This window comes from Macadamia integrifolia, unplaced genomic scaffold (genome assembly GCF_013358625.1).
Source record: "Macadamia integrifolia cultivar HAES 741 unplaced genomic scaffold, SCU_Mint_v3 scaffold424, whole genome shotgun sequence".
NCBI lineage: Eukaryota > Viridiplantae > Streptophyta > Magnoliopsida > Proteales > Proteaceae > Macadamia > Macadamia integrifolia.
In genome coordinates, this window is record NW_024870275.1 from 374,341 (window position 1) to 383,982 (window position 9,642).

Sequence of the window (9,642 nt, forward strand, 5' to 3'; positions counted from 1 at the left end):
CCTATAGGGCTGTCGGAGAAGGCCCACCGTGAGTACTCAGAAAAGTAAAGACAATGTCATCCACCGGCTCTCAACAGAAATGTAAATGACTGAAAATAAAGGTGCTGACTCCAGCAATTTAAAAGCAGTACGATTGGCCCTCTTGAATGTACCACCGGGGTTGCCGACTGTCCTACATGACTTGTCGGGCGTAATGCCTAACCGCCACAGTGTCCGACAACCGCGACCCCTGCTTCCCCCCAAATGGTAACCCAACACCTTAACCCCTGTTAGGAAGGGTCGTAGCACGGGATGGTGAGAATCCTAATACCGCATGCTCCTATATGACAATAGTACGACTACATAGTGCCTCCGTGTCCCATTCCACGGGCCACCAATGCATTCGTTTCCAAGCCGACTACGGCATCTAGTCTATCAATGCATTATGCACCATGATGTCCACATTCAACATATAAACATCTCATTCGATTGGCATTTGAAAAGTAAACATAGCATATATGCACATCAATGTGTGGAATGACTAATCTATATAGCATATTCATGATGACATGACTAGATTAGATATAATTAAATGAATTCCAAACAAATGCCTTGAAACAAGGCCAAACGTCCTCTCCCCACTTACTTGTAGCGTACAAGGATTCCCATTCGGGTGAGATTCGGAGCGAATTGGGTAGGATTTGGTGAACCTAACATAATCGAGCGGGGTTAGTACTTCACCATTTTAGAATCAAAATTAATGAAATCCGATGTCAAAATCGTGTTTAGAACGTCAAAAGAAGGTCACACGTCCGATTTGGGTTCGATCCGACATAAGGATCACCTTCGGGGCCACACGGGTGGGTCAGACAGGTGGGCTGTCTACCCACCGGTCTTACCCACCGGTTAGGACCGGCGGGTAGGGGCCCACCGGTAGTACCCGCCGGTGGTACCCCCCGGTTGGGCCCGAAGGCCCCCTTACTAGGACCGGCGGGTAGGGGCCCGCCGGTTGTACCCACCGGTCTTGGCGGAAAAGACACTGTTTCTTCTCCATTTTCTCCATTCTTTGGGGAATCAAATGGGGATTTTCCCCACCCATTCTTCACACCTTCAAGGTCCTATAGGATGGTTCTAACCTAGATCTAGGTTAGATTCAAGTGAGGGAAAACCATCTTACCTTCTTTGATCAAGAACGACTTCAAACCCTCCAACCACTTCAAACTCACAATGCTCCTTCTACCTTGTCAATATCTCTTCAAATCCTTCAAGATCAACACATAAATCATCTATTAAACCTTAGATTCATCATTTTAAAGGGGTTTTACAAGATCTCAAGAAACCATACTCGAATCAAGGGTTTGAAGCTTGGATATGGTGAATGTTCACAAAACCCAACTTTTCTTACCTCCAACTGTAGATCTAGAGTTGAAGATCACTCTCCCGGCACCGGAATGGGAAGACCGAGCTTCGGCGCCGCTGAAATCCTCCTTTTCTTCCTCTTCCTTCTCTTCCTTTCTTCTTCCCTTTCTTTTCTCTCTCCTCTTTACTTTTCTCACCAACGTACGAGGGTAATAAATGGAAAGAAAAGAAAATCATAAAGCCTTATATACCATTCCTAATTAAGTGAATAGTGCACTTGGATGGGTCACTCAGGTGGGTGCACCCACCTGTCCTACCCACCTGAGAGCCAAGACTTGGGATTTTGACCGGGTTCGGACCTCAGCGCGAACCCCACCCCAGGCATACGATGTAGCATACGTATATACCTTAAAATACAGATATAATACCTGTTTTATCCATACATAGCCTTATGGTAGGTGCACGTACACGGTTTGGGCACTCCCGTCTCTTCTGGCACTGGCTCGGACTTGTCGGGCCAGCCGGTGTTTAAGGTCACCCGTGCCATCATAGCCCATAAGGAACCCGCTCTAATTTCCTCTGGCTCGGTTCCTGCATGGTTAAACCGGTTCAACCACGAAATCAGATCGGGTTTAAGAAGCGGGGTATTACACAAACTATCTCCTCACGTGGAGTATTTAGTCAAGTTGAAGGGGCGACCAGAGAGCGAGACGAGATGGGAGACGACTCGTGAATAAAAGTACCTCAAGGAGGTTGCGACGAGGGTGTCGCAGATTTAGGTGGGGGAGAGTGTCACGACCTGCCCATCATAGGCCCACGGGCCTAGCTCACCAAGCCCATGGACTTAGGCCGTTGGGCTAAGTAAGGTCCAAGTTCTAGTGTTTTCTACAAAGGTGTAGTAACAATAGATATCTTATTGTAGATATTTGTAGAAGATATTCACAGGAGATATTCTGGGAGAGATTTCTAGAGCTCCGCTAAGGAGGTGGGAAGCTTCTAGATTCCTCCCCAACCGTTGGATGGAGGACATTTGTAAATATCTTAGCCATCCATTGTAAACTTGGGGTGCCTACAAATAGGTGCTGCCTCATTTGGCGAAGGCACTCACCAAGGACCAACCAAGAGTGTTCAACCAAGCAAGTGAGTTCTCAAGCCTTGTACTCAAGAGTTCTCTAGTGCTATACAGGTTCATTCTTCTCAAACTCACTCTTGTGTTCACTTCTTCTCTTCCCTAGTCCCTTAAGGAGGGTGGTTAGGCTGACTTAGCGCTAGTGAAAGTGCTAAGTGCCGGTGTGGTTGCTTAGAAAGGTCTAAAGCATCGACAATGTGCTCTTGAATGGCCCAAGTGTGTGCCTACGCATGCCCCCAAGTGTTGGCTACGTGTGCCCACGTGTACACAGCGAATGGCCGCACAACACCCCAAGTGTTGACTACAAGTGCACAATGAATGGCCCAAGTGTTGCCTAGATGTGCCCATGCTGCCCACAACTGTTGCCCAAGTGTGCAACCAAGTGTGCCTGTGCATGCTCTCGAATGCCCCAAGTGTCACCTTAAATGTGCCTATACTTGCCCGCAAGTGTTGAATAAGTGTGTCTAAGCGTGCACCCAAGTGTAGCCCAAGTGTCGCTTAATTGTGCTCTTGAATGCCGCAAGTGTGCACATATACGTGCCCATGACAATGCCAACGCGTGCCCCCCTAAGGGTGCCTAAGTGCATATGAAGGCAGTGCACGAGGCGGCAGTACCGCACGCAGGACCGCACAATGTGCGTGCATGGTGGCAGGCATGGCTGCACTACCGCGCGGAAGGCAGCTGGCATGGACGCAAAAGGCGTAGGCATCGCTGAGGGCAAGGTTGCACTAGCGCGCTAAGTCTACTGGCGTCGAGGTAGGCTGCCGCGCACATGGATGCGGGCGTTGCTGCAATACCGCACACATGGTTGCACGCAACCTCGGGCCTGGTTGGGGGTAAGGTTCCACTATCGCGCGCAGGGGTGCAGGCTACCACGCGCACATGGCTGGGGGCAAAGGTGCACACCGCGCGTAAGGCGGCAGGCAACAACGCACATTGCTGCTGGAAAGGCTGCTCAACCGCACGAAAGGTGGTAGGCTCGGGTGCACATGGCGGATGGCAATGGTGCGGGCAGCGCGCGCAGGGCTGCTGCCCATGCCGTACTTCCACGCATTGCCACACCATCGATCCCAGGTCTAGTCTGCCGTGCACATAGCAGCATGCACGTGGCTCACACATGGGTGCTTCCGTGGCCCCCATGGTCCATGCAACAGAGGCTCGTTTGCGGCCTTCGGCTGCACACGCCAAGGCCATGCCCGCACAACGTAGTTTGGGTCTTTAAATCATGTTGTGCAAAACATCCCTTTGGGTTAGAAAAGCCATGAAATTGGCTATTTGGCACCCAAAGTACAATCATTTTCACTTAAACCCCGCATTTCCATTTTTTTGGGTATTTTTCGTAATGTTTCAATCATAAAATAATAAAAAATATCAAAATATATTGGAATGGTCCAATATTTTTTCAAAACATTCTATCAACCTTTGGAAGACATCCAAAATTTAGTTTTTAGAAAAATACATAAAAATGGATTTTTCATAGTTTTTTGAATTTAATATGTTTTTTAATATTAAAAAATTAATAAAAAAATAAATATTTATCCGAAAACGATGATTTTTATATGAAAATAATCTTTGGATTTTTCCTTAATTTCATACCAAGTTTCATTTGATTTGGATATTTGAAGCTCAAAAAATAGACTAGTATATTTGGGGGGGGGTCATGTCTCCTTCTGGAAAGGGGCAAAGAGCATAAGAGCTACCTTGAGGGAGGGGGTTGCCACTCCCCGGGTGATTTTTGAGGGGCCATACAGAGGGGCAGCAAACAATGAGTGGGCATGGTAGGCAAACCCAAAAGACCCATGACATGGTAAAAAAAGGGAAATGGCACGTGGGTTTCGATGAGTTGGCCCTTGGTGTGCGCCGAGGCCTACCACCGCATGCGACTAGACGAGCAAGGCTGCATGCCTCCCATGCCATGTGCCCATAGCTGTTGTAACGTGTGCTAGTCGTGGCACAGCATGCCCAACGAAGGTGGACGTGCTTGCGAATGGTCAGCCCTTTTGTCATGCAATGCCACCCTCTTCTGCCGCACATCGTTGCCTGCCTTCGTGGGCTGCTGGGAGCACAAGGATGGCTGCCGTGAGCTACCATGCCCCCACTTCTGATGCCACATGTGCAAGTCGACGTACAACATTTCCAAAGAAGGTGTAGTTTGTGAAAACATGTACATAGCGCGTCCGTCCCGACAGTCATCCCCTCTATCGCACACAGTTGCTTGCCATTGTGTGCTGCGGAGCACGCATGGCTGCTTGCCTTGCGCTGTAGTGCCTCTACATCTTCCACCACATTCGTCAGTCACTGTACAGCATGCCCAAGAGTGGCATCGCATGTGCAAAACACCTTCACGGTATGTCGGTTTCGCAGATTTTGCCCTTGGGGTACGTTACGCCTGCCACAACATGCTGCTTTGGGTTCCGGGGGGAGTATGGTCGCAAGGCTGAAACTTAAAGGAATTGACAGAAGGGCACCACCAGGAGTCGAGCCTACAGCTTAATTTGACTCAACACGGGGAAACTTACCAGGTCCAGACATAGTAAGGATTGACAGACTGAGAGCTCTTTCTTGATTCTATGGGTGGTGGTGCATGGTCGTTCTTAGTTGGTGGAGCTATTTGTCTGGTTAATTTCGTTAACGAACAAGACCTCAGCCTGCTAACTAGCTTTGTGGAGGTGACCCTCCACGGCCAGCTTCTTAGAGGGACTATGGCCGTTTAGGCCACGGAAGTTTGAGGCAATAACAGGTCTTGGATGCCCTCAGATGTTCTAGGCCACACGCACGCTACACTAATGTATTCAACGAGTCTATAGCCTTGGCCGACGGGCCTGGGTAATCTTTGAAAATTTCATCATGATGGGGATAGATCATTGCAATTATTGGTCTTCAACGAGGAATTCCTAGTAAGTGTGAGTCATCATCTCACGTTGACTACGCCCCTGCCCTTTGTACACACCGCCCGTCGCTCCTACCGATTGAATGGTCCGGTGAAGTGTTCGGATCACGGCAACGTGGGTGGTTCACGGCCACCGACGTCGTGAGAAGTCCACTGAACCTTATCATTTAGAGGAAGGAGAAGTCATAACAAGGTTTCCGTCGGTGAACCTGCAGAAGGATCATTGTAGATACCTGCCCAGCGGGACCCGTGAACATGTTGCGTTGCGCGATCAAGGTAGGGCATGGGAGCGTGAGCTCCTTCCTTCCTGACCCTTGTAAAAGGTCGGCCTGCGAGCCTTCGTAGCATTGGACCCAAACACAACCATCGGTGCAGTCGGTGCCAAGGAACTCGCAACGGAAAGGACATGACATCATTGCGCCTTGGGTGTGGTGTGGTCATCCTAGATCCGAATCTTTATCTTAACGACTCTCGGCAACGGATNAATACAATTAATCAATAATTATTAATAGACTTGGTAACTAAGTCTAGTACAAATAAAAAAATAAGTGAATGGAAATCACCTCTAAAATCTAAATCAAATAGCCAATCTCGAAAAAAAATCAATGCTTCAACATTGGTAGGCAGTAGTTTACTCCGATATTTATCAATAACACGACCCCCTGCGCTAAAAGTAGACTCTGAGGTAACCATTGAAACTGGAATAGCTAAGACATCATGAGCCATCCGAGCGATGTCTGGATACCTTGTCCAATTTGATCTCCAAAATGAAAACACATCAAACCCATTGATATCATCACTGAATGGGGTCTTTGGTTCATCTAGATATACATCTAGTTGTAATTTAGATCCATTATCAACTTCAGCAATCTCAGATGTCGTAAATTCCTACAGAATATATGAAAAATACAGAGTACAAGTAGTTAGTACTTAGCCTTCATGACTATTAAAACTTGTAAATAAAAAAATAATAAAGTTGTAAAATGTTGAATTTATGTACCACTATATTTCGAAGAGATCTAGAAGTCCATGTTTGATTTAGTAAAGTTGTAGAAGACTCAATACCACTTATATCCATGCTCTTGTAGTCATTAAATAGCCCATAAAATGCACTTTTCACAAGACTAGAAACCTTAGAAGAGTTTGGGTCCAAGGGAGAGAGCTTTTTAAATGCCCAATTCACAAATCCAAGCTTGTAGTGAGGGTCAAACACTAAGGCAATGGCCAATATCACACTATACCGAGTCCAATACTTATCAAATTTCTTCCTCATTTCCATAGCCATTCCCTTTATGAAATCTTCTTTATTTGATGCCTCTTCCAATAAACTTTGGTAGATATCCCACACACTAGGAAAATATAGATTTAGAGTGGGATACTTAGAACCAGAAAGCAAAACTGTATTTTCATTGAAGGGTTGCAAAAAATTCATTAGTTTTTCAATCTTCGACCATTATTCAGAATCTGGATAAGTCTTATGATGGGGTCCATTAACTGAAGCTGCTCAAATCCTCTCCTATAAAACAAGGCAGACTCAAGCATGTGATAGGTTGAGTTCCATCTCGTATAGACATCGACATGCAAACCCTTACTAATAACTATTCCCGCTTGTTTACAACACTCCAGAAAGCTTACATTTCTTGCTTGGGATGCTTTCACATAACCAACACTAGCACAAACCAATAACACGGAATCATCTATGCACATCTTCATAATCTTTACCATCAAGTGGTGTAAATTCATCCCACACAGAACTTCTTTTTCTCCTTTTGTTATTTGAAGCTATTGTACTTGCAGTAGTTACTGTAGGTGATCCTTCTTTAGGTAACTGAAATCCATCATTAGAATCATCATCAACATTAAGATCAAGACAAGGCTGCTCCTCAATATCTTCGACAGAGGTAGGTCATTTTGACATTTTTGGTGCTAACTACTGCCAATAAGAAAAGTTAAAAATATACAACATATTCTAAATCAATGCACCTAGTAAATTAGTAACAACAGCAAACCAAAGGCCATGGTTTAAAGAATATAATAACATTTCAGAAAAATCAATAGTTAAAACACGCCAAGGCCATGCCAGCACAACATAGTTTGGGTCTTTAAATCATATTGTGCGAAACATCCCTTTGGGTTAGAAAAGCCATGCAATTGCCTATTTGGCACCCAAAGTACAATCATTTTCACTTAAACCCCGCATTTCCATTGTTTTGGGTATTTTTCGTAATGTTTCAATCATAAAATATTAAAAAATATCAAAATATGTTGGAATGGTCCAATATTTTTTCAGAACATTCTATCAACCTTTGGAAGACATCCGAAATTTAGTTTTCAGAAAAATACATTAAAATGGATTTTTCATAGTTTTTTGAATTTAATATATTTTTTAATATTAAAAAATTAATAAAAAAATAAATATTTATCCGAAGACGGCGATTTTTATATGAAAATAATCTTTGGATTTTTCCTTAATTTCTTACCAAGTTTCATTTGATTGGGATATTTGTAGCTCAAAAAATAGAACGGTATATTTTTGGGGGGTGGTCATGTCTCCTTCTGGAAATGGGCAAAGAGTATAAGAGCTACCTTGAGGGAGGGGGGTGTCACTCCCAGGGTGGTTTTTGAGGGGCCGCATCGAGGGGCAGCAGACGATGAGGGGGCACGGTAGGCAATCCGAAAAGAACCCATGGCATGGTAAAAGAAGTGAAATGGCACGTGGGTTTCGATGAGTTGGCCCTCGGTGTGCGCTGAGGCCTGCCACTGCGTGCGGCTGCACGCGCATGGCCGCCTGCCTTCCGTGCCATGTGCCCGCAGCTGCTGTAACGTGTGCCAGTCACGGCAGAGCATGCTCTAAGAAGGTGGACGTGCTCGCGAATGGTGAGCCCTTCTGTCATGCAACGCCGCCCCCTTCTTCCGCATGGCCTTGCCCGCCACCGTGGGCTGCTGGGCGCACATGGACGGGTACCATGCACTGTCACGCCCCAACTTTTGATGCCACATGTGCCCCTCGACGCATAGCATTTCCAAGGAAGGTGTGGTTTGTGAGAACACGTACATGGCGCGTCCGTCCCGACAGTCTTCCCCTCTGCCGCACATAGTTGCTTGCCAGTGTGTGCTGCTGGGCGCGCATGGCTTCCTGCCTTGCGCTGCAGTGCCTCCACATCTTGCGCCGCATGTGTCAAACGCCGTAAAGCATGACAAAGAGTGGCATCGCCTGTGCAAGACGCCTTCACGGTATGTTGGTTTCGAAGATTTTGCCCTTGGTGCGCGTTGCGCCCGCCACGGCGTGCTGCTTTGCCCTCGTGGTTGCCTAGTATATACCGCTATGTCGCGACAGCCGTTGCCTCCTGTGGTCGTAGCCGCAACGAAATCCCAACAAAGGCTTGGCATGTATGTGAAAACAAGTACATGGCTCGTTTGTCCAGGTGGTCAGCCTATCTGCCACACGCCAATGCCAGCAACCGTGTGTTGCTGGGTGCCCTTCGCTCCCTACCTACCACTGTCATGCCCCCACAGTTGCTGACACGTGTCCGTGGCTACACAGCAGTTTCCAGAGAGGCATGGCATTTGAAAACAAGGAAATGGCCAATGCGTCCCGATGTTCAGCCCCTCTTCCGCACACCGTTGCCTGCCACCCCGGGCTGATTGGTGCGCAAGGGTTCCTGCCTTGTGCTGCCGTGCCCCCACAGCTACCGTCAGATGCGCCCGCAGCCGCATGGCATGTCCGAGATAGGATTGGCATGTGAAAATCACCATCAAGGCACGTTGATTGCTTTCGATGTGCGCTGTGGCCTGCCATGGAGTGCTGCTGGGTGTGTATGGCTCCTTGCATATCTGCTGCCACATATGCCAGTAGCCACACAGCATTTCCAAGAGTTGCATGGCATGTGAAGGACAGCAACATGGCATGAGGGTCAGGATGATTAGCCCCTTGTTTTGCACCTTGGCCGGCCAATGCGTGCTGGTGGGTTTGCATGGCTGCCTGCACACTGTAGTTACACCCTCATTGCAGCCTATTGCAACTTTTGCTAGTTTTGTACAGCATGCCCAAAGGGAGTCATGGCATGTGAGAAATGTGCAAATGAAGCATTGGCCCCGTTGATTAATCCCATCTAGGCATCGTGGTAGTTTGACGTGCTTTGCTTCCTTCCATGTGTAGTTGTGCTAGTGCCACTGTTTACGAGCGTGGTTGAAGTCACACATTTGAACCCTTCTTTGCTCTATGGCTTGTTGTCATATGTAGGTCATGGTGCAAGGGGTGGGGTGTTATCTACATTTGACGGA